This window comes from Pelecanus crispus, chromosome 11 (assembly GCF_030463565.1).
Source record: "Pelecanus crispus isolate bPelCri1 chromosome 11, bPelCri1.pri, whole genome shotgun sequence".
Taxonomy (NCBI): Eukaryota; Metazoa; Chordata; class Aves; order Pelecaniformes; family Pelecanidae; genus Pelecanus; species Pelecanus crispus.
Genome location: NC_134653.1, coordinates 35,452,298 through 35,472,223, shown reverse-complemented (window position 1 = coordinate 35,472,223; position 19,926 = coordinate 35,452,298). Strand labels below are relative to the sequence as shown.

Genomic DNA, 19,926 nt, shown 5'->3' with positions numbered 1-19,926 from the left:
GAGTACAGAATAAACACAGAAAACCTCTCAGCCTGTCCACCCCCCCACCCCTTCACCTCCTATGGATCTTAACTGGGCTCTGGTGCATTATGCAAAATGAAAGCATAAATCAATACAGACATTTAAAAAAACACTGTGTAGGGATGATCAATTTTTAATGCGTGGTAATTCATTAGGTTGCTGTTTTGCAAAAGGACCGCTTTTATAAGTGACAGCAATGTATCCACTCATAGAATAATAGCTCCTTTCATTTTTACTGAACCAGCCACCATCTTTTGGTCCTGCTGCGCATACAGTTTCACATTTTTATTGCCTAAAACATATTTATAGAGTATCCAATGCAGCTGAAGCACTCCACTGTTGGTGGACCAGCTCTGTGCCCTGAAGTAAGTCAGTCTCATTTTGGTTTCCTGGCCAGGATACGGGCCTTGGAGGCTGGGTCTTGTCTGTGGCTCTGACATTTGACGTGCCGTGTGTTCTCAAGGAAATCACAGGATATCTTTCTGCCTCAGTTTCTTTACCTGCTGGGAAGACTCAGTGGCAATGAGCTGCTGTAGCCTTGCAACAAAATTTGCAGGTAGAAACCAGGAACAACTAGATGAAATTTGGGGTGTTTGTTGGTTTGCTGTTTTGTTTTATTTTTAAAATAAAGTCAGATTTTCAAGTGTATAATTTCTTACTGAAATCTGTGATTCTGTGAACTTGCATTTTGTTCTGGAGTAGCCTTTAGTTTGTAATAGCAATTTGCAGTAAAAGCTCTTTACAAAGTGCTTAAGAATGATGGTTGATGTCATTCTGTCCATTTTGCAGATGAGAAATTTTCAATGTGCTTCAGGTTTATTTGCCCAAGATCATTCCGCAGGGTCAATGCAAATCTATGGATATTGTTTGCAGAGTCCTGTCCCACGTGTTATCCATTGTATTGCTTCTCCTAATTAAATGTTGTGTAAGAAGGGAGGAGGATGAAGTATTGATCTTCTAATAACAGGCTTTCTTTTGTTTCACTTTAATTTAACTTTTTGCCTATGTGCTACTCATAGTAAAGAGTTTGTGAGTGCACTTTTTTAAAAAAATTACTACTATCATAAATCATGGTGGCTACAGTCAGTTTGTCTGTTTTCCTAATGGCCGCCTGCTTACCTACTGGGTGTGCTGAAATTATAAATGTTTCATTGCTGGAAGAGGTCTCTGTTGCTCAACAGTCTTAAATCATCTATAGAAATGTATGCACCATACATTCCCTGCGATTCGGTAGCTTTGGCTTATTTTAAGATTAAGTGGGTACAGTTAGCGCTGTGTTATCGTGGTTGTTGGCTGCTGGATGAATTAAGATGAGAACAAAGAAGCAACTGTAAAGCTGTTTTGTGTTTGTGTGGTAAGGCAGATGTGTACAGCTAATGCTTTAGTGTTTTAAAGGAAACCTGTCATTAAGCCATTTGTTTCTGTTAATAACGTGCATAGATGAGCTCTTCAGGATCTGGACCGCTTCCAGTTAATGTGCTTTACAGTCATAGAGAAGAGAGCTGTCACCCTGGCAAGTTCCATCCTGAATTCATTGGGATGCCACAAGTGCCTGACCCAAATAAATGAAGGTGTGAAACATGAAGACTTACAATAGAAGAAGATCTTTTCTTGCACTATCAGCAATAATCCAGTGTCTGTCTTATCTGAACTGTCTGTGCTCTGTGGTACCTTGCCAGTCATGAGTGCTAGGGAGCAGCAGCTGTGACAGTCTTTTCTTGAGGATTCCTACCAGGGAGGAAATCCAAACATGGATTTTATAAACTTTAGAGTAACATCCTGTATAAACACTGTTGATAAGGGAGAGGGGATTTGGAAGGAAGGGTAGATCCTTCATGTCATACCAACTGTCATAGCTCTGATGGCTCAAATGGACTTAAGCTTATTTCCTACAATGGTGGTAGGTCACGCCTTTTTTTGTAATTCCAAAAGATGAAGTTATCTCATGCAGCCAGAGTAAAGCAACACTGCTTGTTGAGTTCTTTGTAGATATTGATCCCAGCTGTCAGATGCAAATGCAAGTTTTGCCAGCTTGATAGGTACTGATTATCATAAACTGTAAGCCTTATGCTTAGCTTGCAACCTTTCTAGCTTTCCTTTTGGAAAACTTCCATTTAATTTCAGTAAACACTGTTAAAAGGAAATGAAGTATAAAGAGCTCCAAGCTGCTGATATTTTTATGATCTAATGGTAGAAGTTTTGTAAATACTTAATTTTTTTCTTGATACATGGATCATGGAAATTGCCTTAAAATAAGACAGAAAAATTCAGAAAACAGAACAAGACAGGAAGGAAAGCTGTCTCTGGTAAGAGCTAAAAGAATCATATAGTGAATGAGGTCATTGTACTGCTGACACCAATGGTGTTACACACTTGTGTCTATGGGGCTCGGGTGGTTTTATTGATTCTTTGCGAAAAACTCCTCTGAGCACAGAGCAGCAAACATTACAGTAAACATAATACTTGTGTACTGTAAACAAATAAATACCCACATTTCATTAAACATAACTGTCAACGTTGATGCAATGAGTGTGTGACACTAAAAGTGACACTGAGCAACTGAAGCATTTCCTATTTCTGATCTGCTGGGAGAGCTGCTGGCCAGGTCCTGAGCATCAGCCTCATTGAGCGGGGCACTGAACACTTCTCAAAGAGCTGTCAGTCCAAATACACAGTTGGACACAGCAGAGTGATGCAGCATTTGAGGGAGCACAAAGGAGACGCCTCCTTCTCCTTCCCTCTTACCCCTCCTTTTAGCTGCTTTCTGGTCTGTCTTCTTTCCCTTCTCTCCCCGTATTCTGGTTTGTGTAACCAAGATTTAGTCTGTTAGGTAAAAAGTTACCAGTGCATTTAGACAAACATTGTTGATTTTTAATATCATTTTATTTAATAGCATTTAAGAGACTGTGCTGCTATTGAGAAGGATATTTTCTGAGCTCTGACTTCCTCTAAGTAGCAGGAAATTTTCCCTAACATGACTGAGTTATATACTGTAATGTGTGGATGGAACTGGACTGTAGTTGAATTGGAGGGGATGTTAAGCCTTGTGTGCTTAGTGTTTTGTTAGTATTTATCACACATTATTCCAGGCCTTGTAGGAGACTAGAGATTATAATACAGGAATTTACTGTGGTTTTCTTGTGCCTTATTCTGAAACATCTGATACCCAATGTTGCCTGCACTGCATGGGTCTGGAATCTGATCTAGTATGGCCATTTCTATCCCTTTTCCTTACTGTCCTAAAGAGTGACTTTTAGAAAAGAATCTTGATGTACATTACTGTTTGAACAGAGTTTGTGCATTTTTTTTTTTTAAATGGGAGAAATTATTTAGCCACAATAAGGGAAAACCAAAACCAGAGATTAATTTTTCAATTTACTTGCTTTCAGGAGCTGGAGGTAGTGGATTTGTGGTTCTGGAGAGGTTATAATGCCATGGTTAGTTTTTAGTCTTCTCACCTGCAAGAAATTACCGTTTTAAAGATAAAATGTCATGCAACCCCTTAGGAGAAATTATTATATGCATTTTATTCTGCAAAGGAGAGAGTTCTTTTGTACGCAAGGAAAGGTGTCTGGAGCAAAGCATTCACATGCACTGGTGTTCTTTTGGGGTTTGAATCAGCTTTGTTTGCCTGCTTTGTAGCTCTGTGTACTAGTTCTTTGTAGAAGTTAGATCAGATGCTGTAGGATTTCCCAGGCAATTGAATGAGGAAGGAAGAAGTGGAGAGGCTTAAAATAAAAAAAAAAAAAAAAAAACCAGAGAGAAGGCAGAGTGGGAAATGAAGGAAGTGAGGTAAATAAGCAATCTTGATGATAAACCTACAGAACTACAAGGTAACATCCATTTATTTTCCATATGTATGAAGAGGTTTTCCTGGTGTCTGTCCAGACTTGCGTATTATATATTACAATTGTTTCATATATGTGATAGCTTGGCCGATTTAATACTGAGTTCAGAAATGTTCTTTATTAAATACTGGTGAATGACAGCATCCTCTTTAATCCCTTGTCATTGGTCCTGTCTTTGTCCTCAGTAATACACTACAATTTAGCATTTTGTAAGCTTATCATTTGTGGACTACTGCCCCTTCAAAACTAAAATTCACAAGTAAGCAAAATGGGACTGTCCTTGACGTCAAATCTGCCTTAAGGATAAAAATGATCTTTTGTTTGTGGTGTGTAATAATTGCCAAGAGGACAGAATTTTCATAGCAATCATGACTCTTAGAAAAATACAGATTTGAGGCATGTAGCACTATGTAATTTGTTTTTATTATCTGCAGTATTCATTAAAAGTATAATTTCTGGCATTAACTAGAAAGAATAATGCATGCCCATGAGCTGCAGTGCTTTTAAAGGTCCATGTTGTTCCTATTATCAGAATTTCTTAATCTATTGGAATATCTGCAGGGTTGAAAAGGTTTTCTTTCATAATGGGTCAGTGCAGTATATTTTTTTCAGAGAAGTGGTAAATGTTTTCTCATGTGCATGAATCCCACTGTTGCAATCCAATACAAGTGTGCATGGGAAGAAATACATTTGGATTTTTATAGTCTCATCAAATGTACTTTATGGAAGAAGGCCTGTGAAGTCCCACAGGAACATTTAACTATCACTATCCATCATTATTGGATTGATAATAAACTACTATTACATAAATAATACAAACATCAAGTAAATACTTCAGGAGAATTATCACAACATCCTACTCTGTGTTGTATGTTTCTTAAAATTACCATACACATTGAAAAGGGAAGGAGAGAAACATAAGAAACGAGCCATATTATTTCCATCATGAATAACTGAAACAATTTACGTGTACTGTGAAATACTTAAAATACATTTTAAAGCTCTACCTTTTTGTGTCAGCGTAGGGTTTATGTTCAAGAAAGATGAACTGGAACAAGCAAAAGGAAAGGGCCATATGAATAAACCAGAAATTTGGACAGCTTATGTTATGAAAGAACACTAAAAGAGCTATTCTTTGTAGTCTAATAGTGACAAAACAACTAGGTAATAGTCTGATTTCATCACTAATTCTGCCTGTTAGAATTTTTAAAGTTAAGCATATGCTTAGTGCTCCAATTCAAACACCAAAAGATTGTCAAGATAGAAGTGTTCAAAAATGTTATAAAGCTGTTCATTTTTAGTGTAATTTGTCAGTAGCATCTGTCAGTCTAAGGCTTAACCTAGCTTCTGTTTTTACCTTATCTAAGTGCTTCATGGACTTGTTCGCTGTCTGGATTCAGTAATTCTCAATGAACCCTTTCTTCAACGTGCTACATGAATGCTATTTATGGAAGAAAAACCCTTTTACTCTTGCAATCTTTACATGGTGCCTCTGGTATTTTTCTCAGTGTAGGTGACTGAATATTTTAAAATGCAAAGTTCCTAACTGAAAGATATGTCTGCTCTGGAAGCCCTAGGTTTCTCCTAATCTCTCACTGCCATAATATTTGCTGTATTGTGAATAGTTCTGCTGTTCATTTTTAGGGTTTTCCCAAAGGCGTTCCTGGGAAAAGCAGATTCTTATTTCAAATTGTTATTCCTGTGCGGTCAAATATATTGGGTTATTATTTATACTGTCTCAAGAATGCCTGCTCAGGGTTTATGCCAAATGAAAACCAATCATAAAGATGGGAGCAGGGGGAAGTATCCAGGGAAATTTAACACCTTAATAGCAAACCCAGAGGGGAACATCTGTTATTGAATTGAAGAGATGGGAAAGTGATTTAAAGAACATAACAGTTGATAGAACTCACTAATAGCCATGTAAGGGTACTTTAAAACATGATGTGCCTTTGTGCCAATCAAACGCAAGGCACCAGCGGTCTCTGCACAAAAGGCAATGAATAACTGGTTAGCGCGTCTCTCCACGTACCTTACGCTCACGCAGTTCCTTTTTCTGGAAGGCTAGCAACAAGGGTAGTAGAGGTTGTGCTCTGACCTGTATGGCTTACCCATAGGCTTAAATAGTCTTAAATTCAGGCCAGTTCTTGGAGGCCCACATCAGCAGAACTCCTGACGAGCTGACGCATGAAGTTTTTTTGCCTCTGCGTTTTCATCATTGTGGTGGGCCCTGTCTGGCATGGGGCGGCCCCGGCCTCTCCTCACAGAGGCTCCTGCAGCCCCGCCGCCAGCGCCTGCGCACGGGCACCCAGTGCGTGTGTTCCAAAAGAGAAAACTCCTGCGTGCGTACATACTTGCCAGCTTCTCGTAGTAACATGTGGCTTGATGATTTCCACTTCCTTGAAAAAACTTCCGGATATTCTGAGGGTGCTTTCAGGAAAAAGATCAGCTGGAGAGGCGGTTAGGTGGTTGTTAATGGCAGTAGTGGTTTTGATCCTTTGATTTGAGTAAGGAAGAGGTAAGGGACTTAAGTCAGTTGATACATGTGAATTCTCCTTTTTAGAAGGGGTCTGGGCCTGATTCGGGAACAAAGAGATTGAAGAAACCTCCAGCACAGAATTCCCTTTAAACTGAGTAGCATATAATGCCAACTTTTTTTGATTCAACTAGGAAGAGAAAACTGAAGTTACATCTCTAAACTTAGCAGCAAAACTTCATTAAAGTAATGAACAAATAAGATGTGTCTCAAAATAAACATACGTGCCATAGTCACGTAAAGGGAGGAGGGAGAGCAGGCACAAAATTGAAGACAATTTAGAGTGACAGCCTCTCATGCATCTGCTTCAAGTAGAAGGAGTTATTAATAGATATTCAATTTTTCTTCATAAAGATAGAAGAGAAGGTCATGCTAATAAATGGCTACATTTATGGTAAGCTTTCCATGTTAAAGATGTCTACTTTTTGCCATTACTTTGTATTGGTTTAGATTTCTGTTTGTTACCTGGACTGGTCATCATGGATTACTGCTGCCTTTTCCAAGTTTTCTGTCTTTAGAAGGATTGCAGAGCAGTTCTGCTGGAGCCCAACCTGAAGAACAGGTTGCAAATGATTAAGCATACAGAAAACAGGCTTATTTGTTTTCTTAGTCATAGGGTTGTTTTTGTACACAACCTGAATGTCTCCAGGCAATTTTGTTTGATACTGGTAGCGTTTAAACGATTCCACCTCAGTGAGGTGAAAGAAGGTCAGGAGGCACAGAGTCCCTAGCTTTTATTGGCTTCTGGCTATGTGTATGCAGGTCTGTTTAGAAAGGGATGGCAGTAGCTGCCTTTTACAAGTACAGAATTAAAGGTTAAGAAGTGTGAAATGCATTATTCCATATTTTGTACATTTTATGGATTGATATGATGCACTTTGTCTTTCATCTTGGGGTTTCAAAGTCCTTACAGACCTTAATTAACAAAGCCTTACTGCACATCTGTTTGGTAAGAATGATTATTATCACCATTTTGTTGAGAAGGGCACATGATTTCCCCAAGTTTCTGCAATGACTCAGTGACAGAGCTGAGAGTGAAACCTGAATGTTCCGCCCACACCGTAGCCCTGCTCCACTGAGTAAACTTACTGGTAAATATGTAGACTTCTGTAAAATATATATGAAACTTTTTGTTTTCTGTTGTTTCCTGATGCAGAAATTAGAACAAAACACACAAACAAAATACAGCAGTTGTATACTGCTGTATACAACTAGTAGTCATGGAGGGTGAAGTGATGAAACAACATTTTGTGAAAAAAGATACAGATACTATTATTGGCTGCTTAACAGGTTCTTGTAGTTCCCTACAGGAAGATAGTAACTATGTCTGACACTGCAAATACTCCTTTTATCTCCTTTCAAGACACAATAGAGGCAGAAGTCAAGATTTAGGGCTAGCAGGGAGTTGTTCGTGTTGCAGAAGAGTAAACTGCATTTATTACAGTTGCCGAAAGAAGCATTCATTGTTGTTGGTTCAGAGAGATTGGTGAAGCAATGTGGCTTGTAATACATTGCTTAAAATTCTCCCTTTTGTGTTGCTAGCAAACATTTTTGCTGTTATCCAAATGTGAAGATATTCTTATTTGTTTGTTACATAACAGGATTCAATTGCTCCCCATCCTTATTTGATAATGTACTAGTTTGTAAGATATATTTGGGATTGTGTGCAACTCAATCTGATCACTTAAGGTTGTGTTTATTTTGGAGTTGACCTGAAGATTTCTGGACTGACCTATGATGAGCTAAATTAATCTCTGATTACAAATATTGCTGATGACTTATGCTCTTAGCTTGAATAGTACAAGTGTATGATTTTGGCCTTAAAGTCTTCAAACTGTAATTTTTAAGGATACTATGACTGGGATCTGAATTATGCAGATCTGTGATGGGTGATGGATAGGAATGCTAGATCTGCTGCTACAACCTTAACAATAAAGACAAAAAAATCTTTGGCTGATAGAGAATTCTCCTGGTCCTAAAAAATCCTGCTGAGAATCAAGAGATTGCCGGAGGTTTCTAAGGAATGGTTCTTCCTGAGAAAATCAGGCCAGGATTTGCCTTTTTATTTAGAATTTAGAAGAGAAAGTGTATTTAAAGGCTTCCACTCTCTTCCTATGTGAACAGTGGCTAGAGTTTAGCATGCTGTCTGCACTGGAAGTTTATTAATGTAATAACTCAAGCTGCAGATAGTTAAAACATGGAAGGAATCAGGCTGGCAGCAAGCCTAATCACTGTGCAAAAACAAGCCATACCACAGCAATATTAACCTTTACCGTCTGGAGCATTCTTAGTTTCCCTGTAGTGTGCTTATCTAAGCTTGCCAGCAGAACATGCAAGGTAAAGACTTAAAGGAGATGTGGTGTGGGGGTTTTTTGTTTGTTTATTTTTATTCATGTAGTCCAACCTTTGTGCTAATGGCTTTCATGCAGAATTAAAATAGAATGTGCGCTAAACTGCTCTGCGGAAGGTAAAGATGTGGAAGGTCGGTGCAAAGATTGTACTCTGATTCCTCTGGCTGTATTGTTCTCTTACTCCAGGAAGGAAATGGCAGTACAAGGCTCGGCAGCAAATCACTTAGCGATAGTGTGGTGCTCCCTTTAACATACCAGAACTCTCTTTAAACAAGGGCTTCACAACCTATTTACAGACCTCTCAAACCTGTCACAATGGAAGTGAGACTTTCACAAGCTAACTCAACCATGTTCTTTTCTCTCGCCTATAGCTGTTTCTCTGTTTACAGCATGACGTGGTGTGTTTCACTGAGGTCATATGCTAAGTGCTTCTTGGCAGCCTGACCTGTTTCTTCCTGCATTCAGGAATGTCTTATGAATGCGACCCATGGAGCAGAGGAGGGTCCATGGGCAAAAAAGCAACTGGGAGTGTGCTCGCTAGGAAGGCCTTTTTCAGCGGATTGCACAGATTGTACATCAGCTGGCAGCAGCCTTGGACTTTGCCCTTTCCTGTTATGTGCCCTAGTTATCTTGCTCTTGTCACTAACTCGTGAGAGAAGAAGCATCTTTCTCCTTATGTACATGTGTACAGTCACGACATGATTGTGGATTCCATATTCTGGTAGAGAAAGGGTGGTGTCCTGAACTGCTTCAGTACTGACCTACCAGTTGAACCACTAACTTGATGAAGACTCCTTTTCAGCAGTTTTAGCATGTGTGAGGTCATAGTTTAAATCCTACCCCGGTGCTTGCACCAGTAGTTAGAAATACACGATGCTTGTGTAAGAGAGAGGAAGCAAAAAAATTTTCTAGAAAAGTTTCTATACAACCAGATGGAATTTAAGTTTGTGGAGCTCAGTCAGTCTAGATTGGTTTAGGCAGAGGGTTTATATTAACGACGTATACTGGCAGTGATAAAGAAGTAAGATATCCAGGAGAAATAGAATCTGGTTATGAGGAAAAATATTGTAAGCTTCAAGGAATCTTCAAAGTAACTGCATTCCTTAAACGATGGAAAGCAGAAAATTGCAATGAAACTCAATTTCATTAACCGGATCAAAGAGGAAGATAGATGTGACCTGAATATCATCAATTCTATCCTTTCGCTTATACAGGATGCAGATGGAGGCTGGAGAAAAAGAAAATCCTTCAACTAATCTTCGTATAACTTAATAGGAAAGTCAAAGTAAATTGATTCTCACTTTCTGGGCTTAATTCTGGACCTGTGATAATTTAGTTATTTAACTTGCTTTTATTCAAAGAGCTCCCCTGAAAAAGGGCAAGTGTCAGCAGCTATTATAGGCACAGTTTCATGTGAAATGAAGGTGTAAGCACAGATGTATATGGGGTTCAGGTGATCTGTTAAATGACTCATCAGAAAAGCAAGTGGGAGGTCAAGGTAAATTTGCTGTAAGTCTAGGCAGAGAAAGGACCAGTTAAAGCACTGTCACAGAGAGACCATGATGAATGACTGGTGCTCGGGCAGTACTTTAGCAATAAGTTAAAAAAAACTAGATGGTGAAAGAAAGCTTTCTATTTTTATTATCTGTCTTAGAGTGGAGATAAATTACATCTTAGAAGTGCCCATTTTTCCATTGACTGTAAGAGGGCCCAGACAACTAAATCAAGTGTAGGTGTTCATATACCTCTAATGAGAAATAAAATAATCCCATGAAGATTTACATATTCAATTTTGTATAAAAATGTGATTAGTTTTTAATATTAAACATGTTTAATCTCTATAATTGGAATAAATTTTGAAAAATGTTTGGTTCTGATAAACGTTGATGCATGATTCATTAATTCCTTGTAGATGATCCAAAATTCTTACTGTCTAAAAAACCAGCTGTGTTTCTTATATACTAAGTGATGGCTAGGACCTGAAGGCTCGAGTCTGATGTTGATGCATCTCTCTCTGATTTTAGACTGAAGCAGTCGCATTTTATACTCCTCAGGCTGAAAATCTCTTTTGATTAGCCCATTAGTGCATGGCCAGAATGACAGATTATTCACCTGTAGAGCTAAAGCTGTGGACTGCAGTGTTTTTGGAACGCAGGGGGAAGCCCGCAGTGCTCAGGTGGCTGTGCTGTAGGGCTAGTCTGTTTACTAATGTTTTTGGCTGCATATGTAGGCACAGATCCAGCAAGACTTATGTCAAAGACTTGCATAGGAAAAAAACCCCGCTTTCTCTCTGCAGGTTCAATTTCTGGTTTGGCAGATACATTTAAACTTGGTCATGAAACCATTTGTAATTATCAACAGAGCCCTGATACCAGGCAATCAGAGAATTAACAGTGGTACCGCTGTTTACCGCCTGAGTCGTTGAAAGTACTACGCACAGGAGAGGATAGGACAATCATGGACTTTACAATACAGGTTCAAGACGCTGTTTTTCTAGTGATGAGAGATTCTGTTTTTGCCAAAATGATACATTTGCTGTTGCCAAAATAGGGATTTCAAACTCAGATGGTTTGGCTATTGAAAGATACCAGCTGTTATCAGATGCCTTCTGGCTTTTGTTTGGGTTTCAGAATTCTTTATAGAGATGAATTTTCAGTTCTTGTCCTGTTGGTTATGTGAAAAGGAGATGTTTTCCTGACTGTCATTTTCTCATAAAAAGCCACCTCAAATCCTTTTTAAAGGATTTACATTTTATGTTGATAATACTTAAGGCTTAAAGGCCTGATTGTCCTTAGACTTCTGGTAGTATCACTCAGGGATAATGCCAGTAAGAAAGGTATTAGTTACATGTGTGCAAATAAAAGAAAAAATGGGCTGGCTGATACCTAACTCATGTAAATAAAAATCAACAGCCCCCATGGAGAAGATAGGTATTATTTTTGCTAGTGTGCGTTTTCTGCAGAATGATACAGTAGCTTGTTCATAAATGTTCCTAAAAATTGAGGTTTAAGTGCTTTGCTGAATGGGGATATAGCTGTGACAGCTCTGATCTGTTGTTCCTCTCTTGACACGTGGACCATGGAATCCTTTGTACTTGCATAAAACCTGAATGTGAAGTATGTATTAATACATGATGTTATGAATTCTCATATTAAAACAAATATTTTAGAAGATTTAACATTGATGGATATCTGGTTTTCATAAAGACTTTTTTTTTATTCTTAGTTACTCAGGTTTGAGTTGATAGCTAATGCAGAGCTTCCTTATAGTCTGTGAAAAAGTTATGTGCGCATTTATCACAAGAGTGATTTCTTATACCAGTTTTCCAGTACACAAAGGTTGTCCATATTTGCAGCATGAATAAAATGGAGAAATCATCCAGCCTTATGCTAAATAAGTTTTTTCTAATTTGTAAATTATGCAAATTATTTTATATTCATACTTCAGTAGAGAAATACTTGGTAGTATAGAGATGTCACTTGTGTCTTTATCTTAGTTTATACTTGTAATTTTTATTTCAGAGTGGTAAAAAAAAATAAAGCAGAAGTTTTATCTAGATAGCCAGATCAATGTTTTTCCCAAGAATCACATTTCTTGCTCTTGCCACAGTATTTACTGACATGTTCTGTAATACTCCGGTTTTGAGACATATACTTCGGTGTGCTTTTTAGATGTGAGACACTAACACATGAATTATTTGCATCATGACCTCATGTCCAGAAGGTACCAAAGTAAAGCGGCTTTGAATTTGTCATAAAAACTTTGACAGCAGACTCTTGCATTGAATTTAGGATAGATTTCTGCAGTTAGGTGTTTAACTAATTAAATTCAGAACAATTTGGCACAGTAGCTAAAAATATGTGAACCCTGAAGACTGCAGTGCTTTGGAGAACTGATGTCAGCTAAAGCAAGAGCCATTAAGAAAATGAGAGTGATTGAGAATGTTTTAAGCTGAAAGGGCAAACTGATGTAATATTGAATGCATAAAGAAGAGTAAAAATCAGGCAAGGATATGACAAGTGATAAGAGGCTTTTGTAAATATGAGTTTGCTCAGTGCAGCTCCCACCAGAGCTAGGTTTTGTGAAGAGTTACCAGTTTGATGGAGGAAGTGTTTGTGTGCTGGGAAGGTTACAGAATATTTGCTTCAGAAGTTGAAGAGACAGAACAAAGTGATGGTGGTCACTGATAGAAAAAAACATGGAAGAGTGGTCTGGAAATTGCATTAATATAGTTGTTGAAGACTTCACTGCTCATGGAGCAGTGACTTCATGTAATTTGTCAACTTCTTAGGGAAACAGCTGGCTTGTTTAAAATGGTCATTGCAATAGAAACTATTGGAAAGGCGGCCTGCGTGGTTGTTGGGCTTGAGATGCACAGTGGACCGGGAAAAAGTACCAAAGTCAAAGCGGAAATGTGCAAAGACTTCTTGCATCCAATGGTCCTGGTTCTGAAAGCTGGGATGCTCCATGTTCTAGGAAGAGCTTTTCAGGGAACACACAAACTCAGATCTTCAAAGGCCTTCAAGGATATGTGTTTCGAGTGGCCAAATGTCTATAGTTTGGCATTGCTTTCCTGTTCAGGAACCCAAATGAATGCCAGATTTTTTCAAAAGCACTGAGCACGTATCATGACTTCGGTGTACTGGGCTTTTAGAAAATAGGGCCACAATAAATTGCAGAGTTAGATGCTGGAGAGGAATATTACACAGGGGAATATTTCAGCCCTTACAAGTAAATATAATCATCCCAATCCCTGCTTGTTGGCTGAGACAGGAAGATGCTAGTATTTTCCCCAGGGTAATACAAAGCTGGAACCCTTTGGTGAGGATAATGTTAGACATTGAATGTACTATCAGGCCTCTAAGTGGGAAGTGAACTAACTGGGTGGAAATGCAGACCAATTCCATATCATTCTATCTCCCGTGCACCTTTCCTTGGAACAGCTGCACGTGCTGGAAAGCATACATACTGTCTTAGCTGCCAAATGTCCTGTTTAGGAGAGGAGGGTCAAGCTAGGTTTGTCACAAACATGACCAACGTGTGATTACATAGGTTACTGTTACTTAGCCACCATGTACCAGATAAATGGGACAAGAAGTAACCCCATTGTTATAGCTCCTATGTTTATTGACCGTTAAAATACGGCTTTGGGGCTGTGATTCAACTTTTTGAAACAGATGAGTAGAAAAGAAATGTCACTTACCTGTGTTATAGGAAGGGTAAGTAAGGTAGGAATAGATCCCAGGGATCCTCTAATGCCATACCTAGTGTCCTAAACTATGCCAGCTCTCTGTTAAAGTTGTATGGTAGCTGTAGGGTTTTATTTTTTTAATATTTATTATTCTTATTTAAAAAAAAAAGCGCCCAAGCTTTAGCTAATTTTTTTTCTACGACTTTTCCCATTGGTTGGAGTGTGCATTCTATTGCTTATCCAGTGTTTTTCTTGTGTCAACTGCCTGTTTTTATTTTATCATTCTGGTGATGCAGACTATGGGATGTTTCTGTTCCAGTGCTGTGATTGCATGCCTGGATAGCCTCCAGTACAGCCTATTGTTCTTTCTTACTTTGAGTTGCAAGTGACAAGTGAGCTCTAATTTTTAAATTTATTTATTAAAAGCTCTAAACAACAATCTTCCCATTCACAATCAAGATCACCATTCATCCAAAGCTAGATCTCTATAATTACTCTCAAGCTAAACTTAGCATTTTCAGTAGTGTTTCCTATTTCCTGTCATAACGGGAATTGTTCAGTCTGGCTAAGATTGGAAAGATATTTGAACAGAGATATAAGCAATCAAGCACCATCAGTGAGTGGCTTTGCTGATATGGACAATTAGGAATCACTTTTTCAACTTATGTATCATGCCCAGGTTCTTTTACCTACTGAGATACTTGTGTAATCCATCATCGCTATGGTACTTCTGTGGTTCCATGTCAATAAAAAAGTTTATTCCCAAACTGCTTGGCTTGAATAATTATTTTTCCTCTTTACAAAGAGGCTGAATGAATTATGCAAGGTCAGAGGCTGAGTCTTTGGAGCCAGCTAGTAGATCTGCAGCCCCTGAATCCCACTCTTGTGCTCTGATAACAAACATTTCGTACTCATTTCTTCTTGATCTGATGAAAGTGGTGACAGAGTCACCAAAGTACTTCTCATTAGCAGCGGAAACTAGTGGAGGAAGCAATATTATTAAAGGTCACAACCTTGCCACAGCTGGGCCAGAAAATGATTTTTTTGCATATCACCAGAGCTCATTTTCAAAAGCAAGAGGTGTGGGGGTTTTTAGCTGAAATGAACAGGGTCTTCATGTTGTCAACTTCTTGAAAAATTCACGTTACCTTGTTGCCACCAGTTTGTTGTCACTCTGCCATTTTGTGGTTGGTACTGTTCTGCAAATATTCATTGCAGGGCAAGCATAAAAATAAAATTCAAGAACGCTACCTTGAAAATAAAAATCAAGGGCTGTAGAGTAGTTGCCAGCTTCCTGATAACCCAGGACAGTAGGGACTACAGACGTCTGTCCCGTTCTTGTCTCCTCCAGAAGAGGGCAGTGGCAATACACCAGTCATCTCGAGTTACTCCTGCAAAAAAATGCATGAGGGTTTCCTCTTCAAGATGGTAGACCTTGTGGAAGACCTGTCTAAAATATTGAGTACTGAGATGGGTTTTATAACTGAGTTAGTGTATTGCTAGGAGGTGGGGAAGGTGGATTGTCACCAAAATCCGAGCCAATCAGGAGCCCAGTAATTCACATGAAATGCAGATCCTACTCTATGGAATCTGACATTAAAACTTCTCTGGCACTAGCATCTGGCCAAAAGAAAAAGAGTTCACTATTGATATTGTCAAATTACAGCTAGGTAAAATACTGCCTTTTTCCTTCAGTCTCATTATTACCCCATTCTCACTGCAAAAATATTATTCACAAAAATTAATTTAGATGATCAGTTGCTTTACTTCAGTAATATTCCAAACTCCTTTTTGTTTGCTTTGAATGACTAATGACATAGGTCATGTTTTATTGAAAGAAATGCTGGCATAAAAGGAAGGTTTTGTATGTCTTTCCATGAATATGCCTTGAATGGGTATTCCAGCTAGGAATGCTGAAATAGCAATCTTGAAGTACTCTCATGCTTCACAAACCCCAAACTGGAAACAGAAACACTGAATAGAATAATGAATGTTCAAGTAATCATGGGTTTTAAAGCTAACAAATGGTATGCATGGTAATGATGGGTGTAGGAATATAAGGAAGATGATATAACACAATTCTAAGAACATAAAATTGCTTCAGGGCAAAGGTCCGCTTAGTTCAGTATCCTTTCTTCAGCTGTGATCAACAGTCTGCTTGGACAAAAGTAAGAGCAATGCAAATGCATAGTTACATTTTGTGTACATATTCTTCCAATCTCCAACAATTTGCTCCTGAGGACTTTCTGAACCAGAGGCGGTGTCCGCAACAGCTCTTAGTGGATATTTCGCATAGCATGTGCTAAGTAACTCTGCACAGAAATCTTTTTCTTAAGGAGCCTCTTCACAAAAAAAAAAAAAACAAACCCAAACCAAACAAAAAAACCACCCCAAAAAAACTCCAACCAAAATTATATAAACAAATATGAACCCATTAATTGGGCTGATATAAATATTTACTTCAACTTTCATCCCGTCTGACACTCCAAATATTTGTGAAGTGTGAGATCTTAACACTTTTTGATGAGCTTGCTCGTGGATCAAGTGTTTAAGATTATTTACTCTGGATTGAGGACTTTGCTTGGCAATGATGCCTTGCATCTTCCTAACGATGTTCTATAATTCAATTTATTCTTTTTTGCCACTATACCAAGAAGTGACATTTGCATGTCTGAATCCAATGACACATAAACATTTTCCTTTGAAATGCCATGAATGCAAAATGGAATTAAAGATTTCAAACTAAATTCAGTGTGTAATGTGGATCTTCACATGACCTGTTGTTTTAAAGATTGATACCCGGGTTGCCTGTAGTCTGAAATGTATTCAGAAAGCTGGTAGGAATCAACATGCGACTCCACCAGGTGTCATCAGTGGAATATTTTGGGATGTTGGCTTGTTTAACCAATGAATATATTTTATTATATGCTCCAAAAAAGTTATTTAAGAAGTAGTTATGATTCTTTCTTTTGAAATCCTTTATATTCTATTCAAAGTCAGCTTGGTTTCAAAACTTCCAATGTCACGGAGATAATTAGTTAGAGACTATGCAGGTAGTCATCCTTTCTGAAAAGTGGTGGAATGAGGAGGACCAACAATAGAATACATCTGATCTTAGCCTGGTGCTCATGGAGACTATTTGTTTCTTAAGTCTAAGCTAAATACTCATTCTTTTCAGATGTTTAAGTAATCCTATCAAGCTTACTGTACTTATTTTTGATAGAAGAAGTTTATATATAACTTATCTTGCAATTAAATCCATTGCAAACATCCAGTTTATTGCAAGATAATTCTTTAAGCATCTTTATCTCAAAATATGATCTCACCTGTAAAAGCATTTGATATTCTGTCTTTTGGTTGCTGTGGTCTGCAGAGGCTCTTTTTGGAGTAATTCTGGAGCTGCGCTTCATGTGACTGGAAGGTAATTTACTAAATGACCAAAATGCAAATATTCGCCATCGTGCTTTTGGACCATATTTAGGCTTGTGAAAAGGAAGGGAGCAGAGGTAAAGGATGGCAGAGTGGACCATAGGCGTAGTACGTCTTGCTGGTATGCTGTGGGCTGGTCACCTTGATTCATATTATCTTGGGGTTTGCATAGGAAGAATTGACTGCGAATTCTCTGAGCTTTCTTGTTTTTCTTATGGTGCCAAATAGAATAAATTGCTTGAAAAGAATTTTCAATAAACTGGATTTCAAACTAGAGGAACAGGTATAAATTTAGTTTAATTAAAGGGACTAAAATCAGGCAGGAAGGAAGATTATCTAGCAAGAACCCTTAATCTGCTGGGAGACAGCTCTGTTGCTAGTAGCAAGCCCAGTTAATAGATGCAGCAGGGTCTAGCAAATTTTTGTTTGCTCTCTCAACTTTGTCATGTATGCCTGTTTCTCCTCCCATTTTTTTTCTTTTTCTTTATTTCATTTAAAAATATTCACAAGAAGGAAACATAGTTCCGTCTACTGCGAGTTGTGCTGTCATCATTTGAAACTATTTTTTTCACAGGTTTTCAGCAGCTAGTAAGAGTCTGAATTTCTAATCTCTTCTGTGTCTGTGTCCCATGACAGACCCCAAGAGTAACAGGTTTCAGGTCACCTTCTCATGTATCCTGATCCAGAAATGATTAAAATGCCACGTTAGTACTCCTTTCCTTCACCCAGATTTTCCTTTGGTGGAATATCTCCCATGTCGTGAATATTTTCAGCGTTTCCTGTATTGTACATGCAGAGCTGCCTCGGAGCTCTCAGCCTGCAATTACAGCTCTCCCTTATAAATATTTAAATGGCAGTTCAGCTTTCAGACAGAGTACACCAGTGACGAAGGTCAAGCTTTCTGACCTTTTGTTAATTTGCTCAGTGAAATAGGATTCCCTTGGTCTCATTTTTTGTATTTAAGAGAAGAAATTTGCATGCAGAGAGGGTGTTGGCATTTCTCATTTTTGTTGCTAATTTACTTTTGGTACACTTATTCTAATAGATCTTAAAGAAAAACATCACTAGAAAGTTTTATCAGTTATGCATGAGAATATGAAAGATAGAATTTAAGTAAAATAACAGTTAGGCTCTTTATCAAGAAACGACAAGAAATTTCTGTTATACCATGATGGAAAAGAAATTTCCATGAACAAAGCAAAAGTGGGAATGTGTCCAGACCAACAGGAAAATTTGCTATTCCAAATTTATTTGATGTTTCATAGTCCTTTGCATAGGGCTTTTTGGTGTTTCATAGCCTTTCCTGAGAGATCAATTCCTGCTTAGCACATCAGAAAACTCACAAGTGATTTCCAAGCAAATAGTACAGGAGCAATAGCTGCTTACTTCACAGATGGAAAAGGGCAAATTTTGTGTTTGGGATGGCAAGGATTTTGCCCTAATCAAGCAGCAGTCTGATGAGAGCCTGACAAGAAGTTTTGGTAATCACAGAGATCTGGGGGGACAGGAGGCAGGTTAAAAAAATGACTCAGTGTGTGTGATGTAAAGTAGAAAGAAATGGCAAAAATAGCTCCCAGGTTGGAGGATCTACTGATCGGGAGGATATGGCTGCGCTATCTGCAACGTTGTAATAAGGAAAGAACATAAATTAGCTTTTAGCTCTCTTCTTTGAGAGAGGAGGGAAAAAAAAGATTTGGGTAGAGCTAGTTAAAGATAATGGAAGGACAGAGGCTATTCCTAGTCATTCCAATCTCCTCTTTCACTGAAGGTCACTGAAGACCAGCACCTTTCCCACATGCCCAGTTAAAAACTGTCAAATACTTAGAAGTTCATCTTAGAAACTTCTTAGGAGGCAGAGCCTCTCATGTCTCTGATCACATGCCCACCAAATAAGAAAGCTTCTGCAGGTTAATGGAGAACATTTTAATTTTTTTCTTGAAATAGTACCACTGTTGCCGAAGGATTATTAATCTTTTCCATTAAAATACCAAACAGTAAAAAATTATATTCTGTGATTGTTAATTGTGGTATTAGGTATTGATATTGAGCAATTCTAGCAACTCCACTGATACTCATTCAGACATAATGCTTTTTCTTGAAAAGAAGGCTGATATTTTCTGCATATGTGCCTTCAAGGGAAGTGAGTTTGCAAGTATTAGCAGAGAGCTGTTTTTTAAAAAAAAATTATATCTGATTTGAGAAGTATGAGCAACAGTTTTGTTTGAAGAAGAATACTGTCCTTTGTATTTCAAACAGTAATTTGTTAAAAAAGAATACATCTCCTTGTGTAGATGTTGTAGAGATATGAGGGTCTGCAAAAAATGAGATTAAAATTGGCCTTTCCTGGTCAAAGGACTTAGGTCAGGATTTATATACAGCAGCATGATTTTCAGATTGTGTCTGTAATAGGTTTGAAGTGCCAAAAACATTAGGAAAGCAAATATTCTTTAAGCCAAGCTAAAGTTTTGGAAACTTTAAGTGTTTAAGGCTTCACACCTGATGCAGACAAAGGCATATACAACACCAAATCAATCTGAACTTCAAGGAATG

At 38.1% G+C, this 19,926-nt stretch overlaps 1 protein-coding gene across 1 annotated transcript in view; it reads left to right on the top strand.

The window, feature by feature from the left end:
* LOC142594579 (uncharacterized) overlaps positions 1–19,926 on the top strand; it is a 101,336-nt gene that overhangs the window by 20,820 nt on the left and 60,590 nt on the right. The window lies entirely within an intron of this gene.